This window comes from Triticum dicoccoides, chromosome 2B, assembly GCF_002162155.2.
Source record: "Triticum dicoccoides isolate Atlit2015 ecotype Zavitan chromosome 2B, WEW_v2.0, whole genome shotgun sequence".
Lineage (NCBI taxonomy): Eukaryota > Viridiplantae > Streptophyta > Magnoliopsida > Poales > Poaceae > Triticum > Triticum dicoccoides.
This window is the reverse complement of record NC_041383.1, coordinates 357823426-357842381: the sequence shown is the minus strand read 5'-3', so window position 1 is coordinate 357842381 and position 18956 is coordinate 357823426. Positions and strand designations below refer to the sequence as shown.

Here is an 18956-nt window from a genome sequence, read left to right as displayed (position 1 = left end):
CTGAATCTCAGGTAGATATGATGGTTGGAACATTTTCCAAGAGTTATAAAATTGGTCCTTATGTAACCTGGTAAGATGATGTCATGCCTAGCACACCTGGTCGGAGGACCTATTGTTATAATATCTTATTCAGCAAGATTAGCCATTCTTCCATGAGGAAATTGTATGACTTATTTTATAAGTTGTTCCTAATGGATCATTTGTCCATCCAAAGTCTGACCTTTACATGATGACCATGTCAATGCTATCCCAAAGCATGTCTATGGTACTCTGATCATCAATAAGAACATTGGAAACGCAATGCTAATTTTTTCTTGATCAATTATCCAAACACTGTTGTATGGGTAAACATCATAAATTCATTGCCCCTTTGTCTAAATGGTTACATACATGGAGTCCTATCATGTATATCTTGCTTTGCTTTTCCTTGGAAAAAATATACTCTTGATACTCGGGTATAAACACATTTTCCTTTCCATTGGTCTGTTTAATCTGATAATCACATTTTTTCCTTTCCAATATTTTGTTTAACCTTTCTTGTAATCTAACTTATCCGAGTAGTGATAATTCCCTGCTTATGTCAACACCTCAGTTGTACAATTCTGTCAGCAAGACCCTATTATTATTGTTGATGACATTCCGGTAACCCTGGTGGACAAGAACATGCCTATTGGTCTGCCTTGCATTGCGAGCAGGAAAATGGTTCTCTTCGTTCCCGTCCCTTGGTACCGACGTAGTTGCCAACATAGCTGACAAGCTATCTTCTGACATGCCTTCCTAACATGACCATGCAAGATGTCACTGATCATCCTACTCATAATCCACAATAACCACAGTTCCGCATGATCAAAACCTCACTCTCATGTACATCCCCGTTTCCAAAGTTATTCCTCCCACTTGGCTTCATATGAGATTCACAAGCCACCTTCCTAGAGATGATCTATTCTGGTGACAACACAATACTTATTCCTGTCGCTCTGAACCCCTTTCACACTCTGTTTCAGCCGTCGAGCGATTGCCAGCCCGCTTGAAACTTCTTATTATACCTTCTTACTTTGTTTTCAATGTTTTTCTTAAGTTCAATTCGAGGGATACTTTCTGCCACATTCCCTGAGCTATCTACCAGATAATCTTTAGAAGATACCCCTCTTCCTTTTGTAAGTACGATGAAGACCCCAAAGAAAGGATGAAGGCTTCATCATGATGACTTGGAGCAGAGAAATGAAGAATTGAATGCAAGGGATCAACTTCTTTGAGAAGAGCAACAAGAGCAAGAAGATTTATTAGAATTTCATAACCAGACCTTTAATCCCTTACCCTACCTCTTATATCTCGGGACGAGATTTCTTGTAGTGGAGGAGATTTGTAACACCCCAATAATCAAGCTGAAGTGATCTTCCTCTAATATGCCATGTCATCATAATTTTCATACTTAAAATGCAATTAAATATTTAATTCAACTCAAATTTAAATTCTTAATAGATGTGCAGAAAATATTTCTTCAGATTTTAAAATAAAAGTGTTCATGATTTCGCAAATATCCACTAAGTATTTTTCAAGAAGAAACCCACATCAAATGGAATTTTAAATTTAACCTAGACGTATTTTAGGTGGTCCCGCAGTACTTAAATTGCCAATTTAAAATAAACAATTATTTAAACATTTCCAAATAAAATGAAACTTTGTGTGTGGCCTCAAAATATTGCCTTGTATTTATGTGCTGAGTTTCATCCATAACAAAAATCGTTTGCTCACTCAAATAATAGAAGACATGAGCTATATTAATTAAACAAAAAAGAACAAGGTTAAAACTACCTAAAATCTAGAAAGTGCACGCGCACTATCTGAACGAGTCGAGCAGCCGACTCCTGGCCGCACAATCTGATGCGTGTCGTCGCGATTCCCACCTACAGGTGCTGCTTGGTCAGGTAAAGACTCGCTACGCGACAAGCGACGCTTCTGCTTTTTACCTGCCTCCTCTCCTTCCCCTCCTTCCTAGGCGCCGCCCCTCTCCTCCCCTTCCTCCCATGGCGCCGCCCTGCTCCTCCCCTTCCTCCTCAAAATCTCTGCTGCTGCCGCGGATGGCAGCGACAAAGACGACGAAGTGGCTGCTGTGGAGGTCGGCTTGTGCGGCGCGGCGTCTGTCGAGGCAGGGGCAGTGATTGCAAGGGAAGACGGCGCCGGCGAGGTCTGGGGCTGGCGCTCGGGAGGCTGCGACGAGCTGCCGGAGCAGGGTGGCGGCGGAGTCCAGGAGTGTGGTGCTCTACGGGCTTCTTGTGGGTGCGGGTGTGGCGCCGCGACTGAAACGAGGTGGCTGTGATCTCGTGCTGCTGCATCTTCTGTTGCTACGAGCTAGTACATCTGTGGGACTTTGAGCGACGGTGAGATGCGTCCTCTTGCTTGTGTGGTGGTGGTGCTTCTCGATTCTGTTCTTTGGATCCACAAGTGACCAAAGTTTAGCATTGCACGAGGTTCAGCTTTCTTCTCCTCTTCCCTTCAGGTTACATGGTGTGTAGCTGCTGAAAAATGTGAATGATTGCTTGGGAAATTGGGGATCAACTGATGTAGCTGCTGGACAATGCTAATATGCTTAGCTTGTTGGATTCGGAGACAGCGACGGTCGGTCCTGCGTTGCCCCTGTTGTTCGCTTGTTCGATTCAATCTACACAAACGCAGACTTTTCTATACTGTAACTATGCTTTTCTTTTACATTAAGGACGGAGGAGACATATTTGTCTAGTTGGATATGATCATCGGAAAGTTGCACACATAGTAATTGTTTTCGTTGGCATCTATAGTAGTTTTAGTTGCACACATAATTGTTTTTGGTTGGACACGATTATTGGGAAGTTACACACACGGTGATCATTTTTGTTGGCATCTATAGTAGTTTTAATTATGCACATATTTGTTCTCAGTTGGATACGATCATTGAAAAGTTGCACACACAGTTATCATTTTTTATTGGCATCTATATTACTTCTAGATATTACGCACATAATTGTTCTCAGTTAGATTCGGTCATTCGGAAGTTACACACATGGTGATCATTTTTTATTGGCATCTATAGTAGTTCTAGTCGCACACATAGTTGTTTTCAGTTGGACACGATCACTGAAAAGTTGCACACACGGGGTTCATTTTTGATTGGCATCTATAGTAGTTCTAGTTGCACAAATAGTTGTTTTCAGTTGGACACGGTCATTGGAAAGTTGCACACACGGGATTCATTTTTGGTTGGCATCTATAGTAGTTCTAGTTGCACACATAGTTTTTTTCAGTTGGACATGGTCATTGGAAAGTTGCACACACGGCGATCATTTTTTGTTGGCATCTATAGTAGTTCTAGTTGCACACATAGTTGTTTTCAGTTGGACACGGTCATTGGAAGTAGTTGGCAGGGGCAATAGAAGTAGTTGCACAAAATCTGCTAGGCAGTTGGCCAGGGCAACAGATAAAGTTGCACATCTCACTCACATGGTTTTGTTGAATGGTGAAAAAAATGCACATCCATAGACCATGAGGGTGCAGAAAAGTTGTCTATATGGAGTTGCACACTCTCGTCGGTATAGTCACACATGCATGGCCACAGAGTTGCACAATCTTATCGGCATAGTCGCACATGCATGACCATAGAGTTACACAATATCATCCGGATAGTCACACATGAATTGCCGGGGGAGATGCTCACGCCCGGCCTCGGAGTTGCGCACTCTCGTCGGTATAGTCACACATGCATGGCCACAGAGTTGCACAATCTTATCGGCATAGTCGCACATGCATGACCATAGAGTTGCACAATATCGTCCGGATAGTCGCACATGAATTGCCGGGGGAGGTGCTCACGCCCGGCCGCGGAGTTGCGCACTCTCGTCGGTATAGTCACACATGCATGGCCACAAAGTTGCACAATCTCGTTCGCATAGTCACACATAAATTGTCGTGAGAGGTGCTCACGCATGGTTGCGGAGTTGCACACTCTCGTCGGCACAGTCGCACATACATGGCCATGGAGTTGCACAACCTCGTCCACATAGTCACACATGAGTTTTTATGGGAGGTGCTCATGCCCGGCCGCGGAGTTGCACACTCTCGTCGGCATAGTCACATATGCATGGCCACACAGTTGCACAATATCGTCTGCATAGTCGCACATGAATTGCTATGGGAGGTGCCCACGTCCGACCACGGAGTTGCACACTCTTGTGTTCATAGTCGCACATGCGTGGCCGTGGAGTTGGGACATTCTTACAGGATAGTCCCTCAAACGCGGTTGTAGAGGCTCACACGCGCGATGACTACCAGGCAGTTGGCCAGGGCACCGGGGCAGCAGATGAAATTGCACATTTCAATTTTAGAGAGTAGTATGGGGTGGTGCCACTAGTGAAAATTGCATGGCCTGGGCAACAAACGAAGTTGCACATCTCACTGGAAGGAGGCAATTTGGGGATGGAGGTACCATAGAGAAAAACTGCATGTCTACGGTGTACAAGAAAAGTTGCACATCCCTGTCAGGTAGTTGCACATCGACGGCTAGTCAGTTACACAAAACGGAGACAAAATTGCACAAAAAAAGTTTGTCAAAACATATCCATGCGGGATCTAGTTTCGAAGAGCACATCGCGAGGATTTCAGTGGTGAAAGCGGATCTTAATTTCGATATTTGGTTCAAAAGTTATGGCTTTTTTAAGAAACAAAAATTAAAAAGCAAACTAGATGGTCAACTCCCTTTAGTGTACAACGGACCACGTACTTACCTTTTCCACCGACCGCTCCCAAACTCTACCTGGCGCTTGAGCGCCCACTAGACGACTCCTTAAAACTAATACACACTATGCACTTTAAGTCCACTGCTACATTAACGGCCCGGCCCATCTAAAGGCCTTATCCTTCATGTGTACAGAGGAGAGGCACATACAGAGCATGGCGAGCATCCATCCAAGCCTCCATGGCCATGGATGGCCTCCATGGGACCCCCTTGGCCTATAAGCACACCCAACAGAAACCCTAGCCTGCCCTCTACCGATCCCCTCTCTTTCCCCATCGTCCCCCTCCTCATGCACTCGAAAACGAGCTTGGAAGCTCGTGCGGTGACCACGCGTGTCGTCATGGTCGTCGCGGCCAGCGAGCACCTTACTGCCTGAGAAGATGTCCAGGAGAACGAACAACACTCCGTCATCCCTGAGTAGCGAATCGAGTGGAGCCACCCCGTGCGCTCGCCATCGACCGCATCTCCATCGCGTATATCACCGGCATCCAACGTCGTTTTCCGCGGCTCTAGTTCACCTCCGGCCTCCCCGTCGCCTCCATTCGAACAGTTGTGAGCCCATCTTCCTATTCCCCACATTTTCACCTTCGATCCGTCGCCATATCGTCATCCCAGCGAGCTAGGCCACCATTGCCGCAGCTTTGCATCCGCGTACGAGCTCGCTAGCTCCTGGTAGCGCCCTCGCCGGCCACCCGCGCGCGTCCTTGGTCCTCGCGTGCGCCCGCGCGCCTCCTCCCCTACCTGCTGTTGTGCTGCCCTGATGTGTCTGCTGCTGCTCATGCCGATGCTGCTTGCTGCTGCGCTGCTCCCCGGCCGCCGCTGATTGTTCCTGCTGTGCTCTTATGCTGCTTCCGCTGCTTAGCCACAGGTGCTGCTCTACGACTGCTGCTCAAGCTGCTGCGCTGCTATGCTGCTGCTTGCGGCTGGCCATGGCAAGGCCATGGACGAGTGCCCGTGTGAGTGTGTGTGTGTGTGTGTGAGTGCACGGCTGTGCCACCAGGCCGGCCCTGATTTAATTAGGCTAGGCTTAGTTAGTAGTCCTATAGTTTAGTGCTAAGTTAGTCTAGTAGATGACATGTTGGCCCCATTAAGTAAGTTAGGTTTATTCATTTGTTTAGGTAATAGTCTATGACATGTGGGGCACACCTACCCTTTTGACTAGTTCAAATTGACCTGGTCAATTCGGAGTAAACTAAACATAATAATTTTAAAAATGATTAAAACTTTGTAAAATCATATAAGATAAAATGTAACTCCGATGAAAAATAATTTATACATGAAAATTGTTAAGAAAAATAAGACGAATCCGAATACGCCATCCACATACCTGCCACATGCCCAAAACACTGCAAACATGGAGCCTTCCCCTCCAAATCGTCTGACCGATAAATGCTTGGAGCCGAGAAAATATTCCCAACTATTTTCCAGCTCCTTCCGTAACGAGTAGCACTCGTTAGGTCACCCCTAGCACAACATATTGTCTTGTCGTGCTTTGTGATGCATTTGATTGCTCTGTTATTTATCGTGTTCCCCCTTCATTACTTCTTTTCCGGTAGACCCCGAGACTGTTGTTGATCCGGTGATCGACTACTTCACCGTAGAGGTTCGTATCTGTCTGCCGAGCTTCCAGGCAAGCAAAACCCCCTTGATCATTCATATATCGCCCATTCTTTCTCTCTCATGCTTGCATTAGATTTAGCTACTAATGTTCGATAGCTCCTATTCTAATGCACCTGCTATTCTATATCCTTAGTATATGTTGGTTAGTGAACCATCAGTGGCCCCACATCCTTGTCCATGTTGCCCTGCCTTGCTACCGGATGACTCGATCAACGTGATCGAAGTGCAGAGACCCCCACACATCAACGACACCCCCTTAGTAGTATGACTCTGTAGAGTTACTATGAGTGCGAGGGTTATACCTTGTATCGCACTCCTGATGATACCTTTGTAGTGTAGTTAAACGATCATGGACTTCCGAGGGTGACTCCTCCTTCACCACTCCGGGTACCAATTCTGTTGTGCAACACCTCAAGCGTGAACCATCCAAGGGTGATTCCTCCAAGGTCACCTTGACGGTTAGATTGAGTGGGAATCCATCAAGGCTGATTCCTCGGGTTTCCCCCTTGATTTTACGGACACACAGTCACCTTGAATTTACCTCAGTCATGTGTTGAAGTTGGGTCAGCCCCGACGGGTACCCGTGAGAGTTATGAGTTGGGTTGACCTGAACGGTACCCGCGAGATAATTACGTGGCATGGCCGGGAATTCTTGGCCCTTTCCATAATTCGTGACACGGGGCAACGGGACCGTAGATAGTGAATCATTGGTCATCTCCGCGCGCTCCCAAGATATTAACAGTTTTGGGTATGTGATCTGAGTAGGCCTCTAGCCTTTTTGCACTTACCACCACGCGGGAATAAGTATGGACACTCGATGTTGCACGATTCTTTCGAAAGCTCTCAGACATAGCAGTTTAGCGGCATGCGCCCGGGTGGTCAGCGTAAGCACCTGCTATGTATAAAGGTAGCCAGGACTGATCTTGGCCGCCCTCGCAATGCGCAGGATTGCAAAGGATGATTGGCCCATGACCCCTTCGCATTTAGGATGTAGACCGACTACTGGCCTCTCTGTTGAGCCTAGGTAGGTGTGTCGATCACCCGAGGCCGGGCATGACCCAAATAGTGTGTCCGGCTGGAGTTAATCAAGTGTGTTGGGTAAGTATATCTATTCGAATAGTTGTGTCCACGGTTACAAATGCTCGGAGTTGTATCCTGATCTATTACAACTAGAACTAGATACTGGAGACACTAAATGGATATGACGGCTCCGGGATAGCTTTCTTGCAGGGAGCCAAGGAAGGATCTCTGGGCATTGCTACTACAAACTTATTACATATTTATACTAATATGTACTCTTCTAGTGCTGCCAGATGCTAGTCTTCGATAAGCTGGGCCTTCCCCTCTATTCTGGCATTTCTGTAGTATAGTCCACAGATACAACCCCTTCCCTTGATATCGATGCATACTTAGTATAGATCTGATGTAATTATTGTGAATACGTTGGATGACTACTCACAGTTGCTTTGCTACATCTTTTCCCCTATACCCAATTGCTGCGATCAGATGACGGAGCCCAGGAGCCAGCTGATCCCACCGACGACTACTACTACCCCGATGGAGGCTACTACTACGTGGAGACCACCAATGATTAGGAGTAGTTAGGAGGCCCATGGCAGGAGGCCTTCGACTTTTCGAGTAGATGTCATTGTTCTGCTAGCCTTCTTAAGGCAAACTTGTTTACTTATGTCTGTACTCAGATGATGTTGTTTCCGCTGACTTATGTATTCGAGCCTTCGTGGCCCTGGCTTGTAATGTAAACCTTTATGTTTCAACTTGTGTCTAGAGTTGTGTTGTGCTATCTTCGCGTGAGTCCATGATCTTGATGATGCGCATTTGCGTGTATGATTAGTGCATGATCGAGTTGGGGGCGCCACCTATATCAAGACCCCTTCATGGGAAGATTCCTCCATGGAATTCAAGACCCATCTCTCCTAGAGATTTGGATGAACTATGTTTTATCTTTATTTCCCTTGTTGTTCTTGGATCTTGATGCACCTCTTGTATTGCTTGTGATTTGAGGAGTACTTGGATTGAATCTTGTCCAATAGAGTGTTTTCCCTTTTGATTCCTCCATGTTTTCCCTTGTGTTATTCGTGTTCTTCATCAAATCCACCTCCAATTCATGAAGATCAGGACAAATCGGGGGTACTTTGGCATGTGCCCTAAATCAGTAGATGTGTGTGAGTATGCGTTCGTGCACGTGTGCTACTATGTGTTACATGCGTGCTGGGTGTGTGTGTCGTGTGCGCCTTGTACTGCAAAGACAAGGGGTCACTCTGTGTCCTTCAACACAATGGAATATGTGCTCCATTGGTTGTTGTCCACGGGTTTTCAGTTTGATTTCCACCTACTCATAATTATAGTTATGTTTTCTTTAATTTATTTATTCTCCCCATTGACAAGTGGGACCCACACAAGAAAGAGAGAGAGATTGTGAACTTTGATGAATCAACTAGAGAAAAAACAAAGCGATATGGTGAACTAGTGACTATATAATCACCCAAAGTCCTGGCCAAAGCATAGTTTAAAAAACCGGGCTTGACCAGCGGGTGGTCCAAAAACAAATCTCAAAATCGGCGATCCTAACGGTCCTTTAAGCGAAGTGGAGCTTTCGAGCAATCGAACCGGAAAAAACTAATCGAACCGGCCGAATTTAAAAAAAATGGTGAACAGGTCGTTTCATAGAAAACCAGACAGTTCAATGTCATTTCCAAAAATGCCCCTCATTTGATTCATGTTTTGTACGAACAAGCTGTGTGTAGAAGTGGAAAAGGGAAAAAAATCCCTCTTTTGGTATGGTTTCGGCCGAATTGGGAGCACTTCTCTTGATTTTGTCCACACACAAACCCTAAGGGGCACTGCCACCCCCTCCGCCGCTATCGTTGTCTGGCACCATGTGGCGGCGACGTTGCCTCTCCCTCACCGCTCTGTGTAGAAGCACTAGGCCACCAATCCGCACCGCCACTCCCGTCCGCCATTGTGCACCCCCTTTGTTGATGGTTTGGGAGAGGGGACGTTGCCTCCCGGTCAACTGATTTTTCTAACTCTGATCTCCTTCTGTTCCATTCAAATCGACTAGGCCTCTCTCTGGTTGCCTCTCTCCATACTAGAGTCCAGACCTGATGAGGACATCAATACAATTGTTACACCCACAGCCCCTGCTGCTATACATACTGGACCAATTACTAGAGCTCGGGCACGCCAACTAAATTACCAGGTACTTTCGTTTCTTGGTAATGATTCTAATGTTCATGAGAATATGATGCTACCTAATTGGATACATTTGTTTTGCTTACAAATGAAGGGCCTAGCTTGGAGAAGGATGAACATTGGAGCAAGAACAAGCATGGAGATGATGGCATGCGCAAGGGGAACAAGAACGGAGTTACAAGTGATGATTTCAGGACTTTGAAGCCACCATAATGGGTGCATGAAGCCTTGGGCGAAATATACAAGATGCCACTTCATAAATTTCGTCCCGAGACTATTCTAGGTGCTGCATCACCTTATTATTGGGCCAGGCCCATGTAATTTTGAAATACATAAGTATAGGCTATTTTTAGAGTCCGTATGTGTGGGGAAACAAGAGATATGGTTGATTTCGGACCCCTCCACCAAGGGCCACGAAATCCCCCCCCCCTCTTCCTCCATATATACAGCCCTTAGGGCATCGTTTAGACTTCGGGTTTTGTTTAGATTAAAAGTTTGCCATAGCTGCAACTTCGCGTACTTCGTTTGTGTTCAACGACCAGACAAAGGCATCACAGAACCCCGCCTTGATCAATAAAGCTTTCATCTTATATTCACAATATCCAGATTGCAAACTCAGTTTCTTGCTTGTTCTTTGTTTGCTCATAGGAAACAGACCCTCGTGGTCAGGTTGATCGTGCTCCGGTGTGGTCAATAACCTCTCGGAGTTGGTTTAGCGATTGCTAAGGCGTGACGTGCTCGCAAGTTCGTAGTCGGATCGTCAAAGTCGACTTCCACCAAAGCGAAATCCATCATCTCATCGAAAGACGAGACACCTTTGCCTCTATCAAGTGGTATCAGATTTCCAGGTTGGTCGGTGAGATTTTACAGTTTTTCGTAGTTTAGATCGAGTCTGTTCTTCATACCTATAGTCCACGAAAAAGCCACAATAAAATTAGGGTTAGTTCATCATATCCGAACCAATCTGAGCCTTTGCATAATCTTTTTAGGGTTTTGCTTTGTTGAATTTGCGGTTGCGTCGTCGTGTCTAGTTGCTGGTCTTAGCGTCTAGTCTTTTAGAGTTTCGAGTTCTGGTCATAAGTTGTCACGCCGCCACCGCACCATCATCATCGCCCCTACCACCTACCACCACCGCTCCGAATCCATATCCATATACCACCACCAATCCGTGTCCATATACCACCACCGATCCATATCCATATACTACCACCGCTACCACCACCGCTGCCATATACCACCACCATATATCCACCACCAATCCGAGTTCCTTGCATATTAGGTTTGTTTTTGAGATTCATCTAGTTTCCAATTTGTGTTTCCTTGCGGGAGTAGGTTTCGGAAAGAAAAAAAGTCCGGAAACCACCCTCCGTTTAGGCCCAAAATTTTCCGAAAACGCACTTGTCGAAAAATTTTCTGGCTATCCTATTTTTAGGTGTTTCTAAGCGTATTGAGACAGTCGCCATTATAGAAAGTTTTTTTGACCCATTTCCAGTTTTTGGGTCCGGGCAGTCGAAAAAAAAATTGGTCGAAAAAAATTTCATGCCCATCCTGTGAGTTTGACCTGGGAAGAGTTTTGAGACACTCGCCGTTATAGTGATTTTTCGCAAAAAAAAAGAGCAGCGCAAAAAAAATCAGCGCAAAAAAAAGGGCGAAAAAAAATCCAGAGTGTGCTTTTCCCTTGTTTACGTGCAGCGCCGTGATTTTGTTAGTGTTCTAGGCCCGCGTCTCTAGCACGGTCTAGCCTAGGACCAGCACAGCACCGTCGGTGAGCGTTTATTCAACTTTGCATGTCTGAATTGATTATTGCTGACCCTTTTTGCTACCATATTATAGGCCTTCCCAGCTCCACATACATCTACGTCGTGCGTTTGACTCTCCCTGGTAATCGCTCTATCCAAGCTTTGAGAGTTTTGACGACAACAGTTCCCGATCACCGCCTGCTGCTGGGTAAGAACTCGTAAGAATTTGAGATTTGCTTGACGGATTTGTGACACCCACCACCACCTCTTGTTAGTAGTCTGTAGGATCATATTCTGTGTGTTTCTATTGCTGCTAACCATGCCAGGATCACAAGCCGACGAGACTGACTGGGAGAACGTGACGAATAAGGATTTGCATGATAAATTTCAGCAAATGATGAGTGGACAGGTGCAAGATGTGTTAAACAGATTTGAAGAGGCCATGGAGAAGATAGATGGCATGGAGAAGGCATTCGAAACAAAGCTCGATAACAAGTTTAATGAATTGCTCACGCGTCTTCCACCACCACCACCCGCTGCACCTAACGCACCTCTCCAACAACAACAACAAGGACTACCTCCACGTCGCCAAACAGACCTCCGCCGAGCGAGCCGTGTCCCTCTTGCGTTTGGCAAAACTGTTGGTGCTGCTGTTGATACTTCTGTGGTCCTGCTGCTGATGCAGAGGAGGATGATTATGTGGGAGATTACGAGGATGAGGTTGATCAAAATCAGAACTACGTGCAACCACCTGCACCACAACCACCAGGTCGTCCACATGCAAATATTCGCAATGGTAGGCCTGCACCACCACCTCAGGTACGAGATGATGTCCATATTCCTAAACTGAAATTGAATATTCCACCATTTGAGGGTAGATATGTTCATGATATATATCTTACTTGGGAGTTAGAAACTGAACAACGATTTACATGTTTACAATATCCTGAGGAGAGACGGGTTGCTGCTGCTATTTGTGCTTTCACTAGTTTTGCATGTGTATGGTGGTCTGAACATTATAGATTATATCCTATACCAACTACTTGGGCTGCTTTGAAAACTGCTATGCGTACGCGTTGGGTTCCACCATATTATCAACGTGAATTGCTTCAAAAATTGCATCATTTAAGACAAGGGAAAATTTTTGTAGAAGAATATTATTAGGAATTACAAACTGGCATGATTAGATGTGGTATTGTTGAGGAGAATGAAGCTATGCTTGCACGTTTTCTGGGTGGATTAAATAGAGAGATTCGGACCATTCTAGACTATAAGGAGTATACTAATATCACTCGTTTATTCCATCTTGCTTGTAAGCTGAACGTGAAGTGCAGGATTGACAAGCATTGGCGCAAACTAACTTTTCTGCAGGCCGACCTTCATCATGGACACCGCGTGCATCTTCTACTTCAACTGCACCAACACCTCAATCAGGTGCCTCCTCCAGCCGTGATACAAGAAAACAGGCACAACCACCATTATCTGCCAAGAGCGCACCTGCCAGGCCTGCATAGAGTTCTTCTTCTTCCATGGCATCAATAGGGCACACAAGTGATATTATTTGTCGTCGTTGTAAGGGAGGAGGTCATTATGCGAGAGAATGCAAATCTCAGCGTGTGATGATTGCTACCGAGGATGGTGGATATGAGTCCGCTAGTGACTATGATGAGGAGACTTTGGCTCTTATTACACATGAAGAACATGGTGGAGATGATTCTGATCATGAGACGCAATACATGGCTCCTGGAGACGCTGAAAGGTATGAATGTTTAGTTGCTCAACGTGTTTTGAGTGTGCAGGTCACACAAGCTGAGCAAAATCAGAGGCACAATTTGTTCCATACCAAGGGAGTTGTGAAGGAACGTTCTGTGCGCGTCATCATAGACGGAGGGAGCTACAACAACTGGGCTAGCATGGAGATGGTGGAGAAGCTTTCTCTCACCACAAGACCACATCCACATCCTTACTACATCCAATGGTTCAACAACAGCGGCAAGGTTAAGGTAACACATACTGTTCGTGTGCATTTTAGTATATCTACATATGCTGATTATGTTGATTGTGATGTGGTACCTATGCAAGCATGTTCCTTATTACTTGGTAGACCATGGCAATTTGATAAAAATTCTATACACCATGGTAGAAACAATCAGTATACTCTTGTTCGTAAGGATAAAAATATTACTTTGCTTCCTATGACTCCTGATTCTATTTTGAAAGATGATATTAATAGAGCTAATAAAGCAAAACAGGAGAAGAATAAGAGTGAAAATCAGATTGTGGCAAAAGAATTTGAGCAACAAATGAAGCCTAATAATAAACCATCTAGTGTTACTTCTGAAATTAAATTGAAAAGTGCATGTTTATTTGCCACCAAATCTAATGTTGATGAGCTAGATTTCAGCAAATCTCTTTGCTATGCTTTTGTGTGCAAAGAGGCATTATTTTCATTCGAGGACGTGCCTTCCTCTTTGCCTCCTGCTGTCACTAACATTTTGCAGGAGTTCGCTGACGTCTTTCCACAAGACGTGCCACCGGGATTACCGCCTATTCGAGGGATTGATCATCAGATTGACTTAATTCCCGGTGCTTGATTGCCAAACCGTGCGCCATACCGTACCAATCCAGAGGAGACAAAGGAGATTATGCGTCAAGTACAAGAGCTTCTCGACAAAGGTTATATACGCGAATCCCTTAGTCCTTGTGCTGTTCCTATTATTCTAGTTCCGAAAAAGGATGGTACATCATGTATGTGTGTTGATTGTAGAGGCATTAATAATATTACTATTTGTTATCATCATCCTATTCCTAGGCTAGATGATATGCTTGATGAATTGAGTGGCTCTACAATATTCTCCAAAGTTGATTTGCATAGTGGATACCATCAAATTCGTATGAAACTGGGAGATGAATGGAAAACAACATTTAAAACTAAGTTCGGATTATATGAGTGGTTAGTCATGCCTTTTGGATTAACTAATGCACCTAGTACTTTCATGAGATTAATGAACGAAGTTTTACGTGCTTTCATTGGACGATTTGTGGTAGTTTACTTTGATGACATATTGATTTATAGAAGATCTTTGGAAGAACATTTGGAACATTTACGTGCTATTTTTATTGCTCTACGTGATGCACGTTTGTTTGGTAACCTTGGGAAGTGTTGGGGATATTACCACTAGGCATAAACCGGCCTACTTGGGCCGGGTTAACTTCCTTAGTGGTATAAACAGATGAAGGCCCAAGGCCTGTAGTCGGTTAGAGCATGTAGCCATGAACCGGCCTGATGTATGACTTGTATTGTAAGTAAGGAATAGAGAGATACCAACCGGAATACGAGTATGAACCGGTTAGGACTCTATGGACCAACGGGCGTCACCCGTGTATATAAGGGGACGACCCGGTGGCGGTTCAAGATAGACAACCGCAACTCGAGCCTAGGCGAAGCTTGTTTGCTCCCTAGCCATCGAGATCATATCAATTCCATCACAACTAGACGTAGGCTTTTACCTTCCTCGAAGGGGCCGAACTAGTATAAACCCTCGTGTCTTTGTGTCCGCTTTAAACCCCTTCAAGTAAACTCGTAGCGATGGCTCCACGACTAAGTCCTTTCGCTAGGACATCTGCCGTGACAAATCCACGACAGTTGGCGCCCACCGTGGGGCTATCGCACGATGGTTTGACGATCTTGGAGGGCAAGCTCAAGGGACTCGAAGGCTATGTTGTGGGCCTGATGACCAAGAGTCGTCGGGGCAAGATCTACATCGACGACGCAAGATGGGGTCCCGAGGCCGATTCGATCGAGTACGGGTACCGGGTCCCCTTTGGTGGCATACACGTTTTCATTGGCAAAATCGGTGAGCCTGGGCCTGAGCCGGACATCTGCACCAACCTCATCGAGACGGCTCAGCGTGCGAGATCTACCCGGGTTAAACCGGCCGTGAAGCGTGTCTTCGTTGGAGTCGTCCACGAAGGAGAGCGTGAGGACGAATCAGAACACGGTAATGATACCGTCGTCTATTCCGATGACGAGTCCTCGACTGGAGAGACCGAATCGCTATACCAGTTGCAAGACGACCAGATTAGGGGCTGTTCCGATGGCGACAGTATTCCGGACCCCCCGGGCCAGGTCAACCGGGTTGGGATATTCATGGCCGGCACATAGGCGGCGAATCACTCTTCAACCACCGCAGCAATGCTCTCCGGATCAGCAGCGGCAGCCGCAGCAGGGGCAGGAGGCCTTGTGCGCCCGCCGGTTCAAGTTCTATCTGAGCTGTTTGATGCACTAGCCGCGCTTATGGCAGAGGACAATCCGGCAGATCAGGAGGCCCATAATGCAGAAATTGCGAAGGTGAGAGAGCAGATCGTGCAAGCCAAAGTGGATCTGGCAACAGAAAAAGACCGGATGGCTGCAGAGCGGGCCGCTTTGGATGCCCAGGCCTATAAACTCATGCTTGACCAGAACGCATCATAGGAGGTTTTGAAGCGGAAGCACAGATCACGCCTGCCGTTAGGGTTTGACCCCCGAAATCTCTTTCACACTCCAGGAGCTGGACCCAGTAATCCGCCGCGGTACCCGGAGACAAACCGGATTGAGGCACCAGGGCCAGGAGCGACGGTTCAACCTCGCCTGATCGAACCTCCTCACCAAAACATTGCAGTTCCTCCGCCGGTCCAGACACCCCCGGGTCATTATTCGAATCCTATGGACAACCTTGTTGCGGCCGCTGCACGGCTAGAGGCCATCCCAGTCGAAGGGGATTCTCCGCAAGCGATAGAGATGCGCCGGGTTAAGGAGCTTCTCCGGACCGCGTTGATTCAGCAGGAAGCATACTCGTACAGCCGTGATCGGATTCACTCTACGCCCCGTCCAAGCCGGAGCTATAGCAGGCGCATGGATGAACCGGCTATATCGAGCAATGCGCGAGGCTGTGGAGCAGCACATGGCAATAGCCCGGTAGGCGGTGTTCGCGAGGCTCAGGATGTGGTAGACCGGGACCGGACACGGAGGGAAGCCGAGTTAGCAGCGCAGGATGGTGCGGATCAACTTACGCCGGTTCACCCTACCACCTTTGCCAGACCGGGAGTCGCATCCGCTTTGGGAGTGCCTTGTTTAATCCCCGCTTTACGCAATGTGCGCCTGCCCAAAGATTTCAAGGGTCCACGCAAGGTGCCGAATTACACCGCTGATTTACCCCCCCGAAGCATGGGTAGAGAGTTATGAGATGGCCATGGAAATGCTGGATGTGGATGAGGCCGCATGTGCAAAATACTTCACCATGATGCTTGAGGGAACGGCTCGTACTTGGTTAAAGAGCCTACCACCCAATTCTGTCAGCTCATGGGCCCAGTTGCGGGCCCGGTTTATACAGAATTTTAAGGATACATGTAAGCAGCTCAAGTCCATAGTGGACCTGGCGGCTTGTGTCCAGGAGGACGGAGAATCAACGACCCGTTGGGTGCGCCGCGTTTCGGAAATTTTGCACTCGTCTGACAGGATTAATGCTGACTCCGCGATCTTAACTCTGGAAGGCAACTGCCGGTTTGAGCCTCTAAAATTGAAGTTGGGACGCACGAAGTGGTTCTGTAATGACATGGGAACCCTCATGGCCGCTTTAGTGAAGTATGCTGATTCGGACAGTACCAAGGATCCCGAGCCTAATGATGATGAGGCAGGGAAGGGAAAGAAGAATAGCAATTCCAAACAGCAGCAGTACAAACTAGCGGGTCATGGAAACGGTGGCAAGCGCAAAGCGGATGGCGGCGTGGACTTTGTGGCCAACACTAATGCACAGGACAGGGGGCAGCGGCGCAGAGGTAAAGCGGCAAATCGTAATGGGGCTCCCAATCCTAACGCAAGCCATTTGAACTATTTGTTGAATCAGCCTTGCCCGAAGCACGGGACGAAGGAGGCGCCGGCTAACCATCTTTGGAAAGATTGTTATATCATGCAGGAGTTTAAAAACTCTAATACCTTCCGGTATGACCATGGGTCAGGTGGCAGTTCAGGATCCGGTTTACACGGTCCGGGTCACGATGGAGCTTCCTGTTCAGGTTTCAATCAGGGCGGTCACAATAGCCAGAATAATCGGAACGGCCAGCAGCAGCAGCAGCAGCAGTCAGGTTATCAGAGCCAGCCAAAGCAGTTGAGCAATGGGCAATATCATGTTTTCACAACTAGTTTGGATAAACGCGACCGAAAGCTCCACAGGCGAGCGGTAAATTCTGTTGAACCGGCCTTACCACGTTACTTGCGCTGGTCGGAGCAGCCTATCATGTGGAGCAGAGAGGATCACCCGCCCCGGATAGATAATCCAGGCCAGCTAGCATTAGTGGTAGACCCTCAGGTGGGGGGTTATAAATTCACCAAGGTACTCATGGATGGAGTAAGCAGTATTAACGTATTGTACTATGAGACATTTCGCCGCATGGGTTTAACAGACAAAGATCTCAGACCGTCGAATACGGTGTTCCATGGTGTGGTGCCTGGCAAATCTGCATATCCTGTTGGTAAGATAGCCCTGGATGTGGCCTTTGGGGACGAGCACGACTCCCGGTCGGAAAAGCTAACTTTTGAGGTGGTGAAGATCCGGAGCCCGTATCACACCTTGTTTGGCCGGCCGGCTTACGCCAAGTTCATGGTGCGGCCTTGTTATATCTACTTGCAGCTCAAGATGCCGGGTTACAAGGGGACCATAACGGTTCATGGGAGCCGTAGGGTCGCTTTGGAATGTGAGGAAGGTGATGCGGCTTATGCAGAGTCAGTCTGTGCCACGGAGGAGTTGAAGTATTATAAGGACAATGTTGATCCGGCGGATATGACCCCTTTAAAGAAGCCAACTACAGAGCATGATTCAGATCTGAAGTTCAAATCGGCAGCTGAGACCAAGCTTGTTGACTTTGTGCCCGGCGATTCGTCCAAGCAGTTCACTATCAGTGCCAACCTGGATCCCAAATAGGAAAGCGCGCTCATCGAGTTCATCCGTGAGAATCGGGACATTTTTGCATGGAAGCCGTCTGACATGCCAGGTGTACCGAGGGAACTCGCTAAGCACACTCTTAATGTGGATCCTAAGTACAAACCAGTGAAACAGTTCCTCCGCCGGTTTAACGAAGAAAGACGCAAAGCCATTGGAGAGGAATTGGCCAGGCTTCTAGCAGCTGGTTTTATTATTGAGGTGTTCCATCCAGAGTGGCTTGCTAATCTGGTGCTGGTTCTTAAGGAAAACGGCACTTGGCGTATGTGTGTGGATTACACCGATCTTAATAAAGCCTGTCCGGCAGATCCTTTTGCCCTCCCCCGTATTGACCAGATCATTGATGCCACGGCGGGTTGTGAGCGTTTGACTTTTTTGGATGCATACTCTGATATCATCAGATCAAGATGGCGGTTAAGGACCAGGAGAAAACAGCATTTATTACTCCCTTTGGAGCCTTCTGCTATGTATCTATGCCCTTCGGGCTCAAGAGTGCCCAAGCCACCTATCAACGATGTGTACAGAATTGCCTGCATGATCAGATCGGCCGCAATGTGCACGCCTACGTGGATGATATTGTAGTAAAATCAAGACAAAAGGAGACGCTGGTGGATGATTTGAAGGAGACCTTTAACAACT

The 18956-nt window shown here is 46.9% G+C and overlaps 1 long non-coding RNA gene across 1 annotated transcript; it reads left to right on the top strand.

The window, feature by feature from the left end:
• The first annotated feature begins 1983 nt into the window (after window positions 1–1983).
• Window positions 1984–2772, top strand: LOC119367711. The gene is made up of 2 exons (XR_005176412.1): window positions 1984–2381; window positions 2501–2772. It is a non-coding gene; the product is annotated as an uncharacterized LOC119367711 (long non-coding RNA).
• Window positions 2773–18956: the final 16184 nt, after the last annotated feature.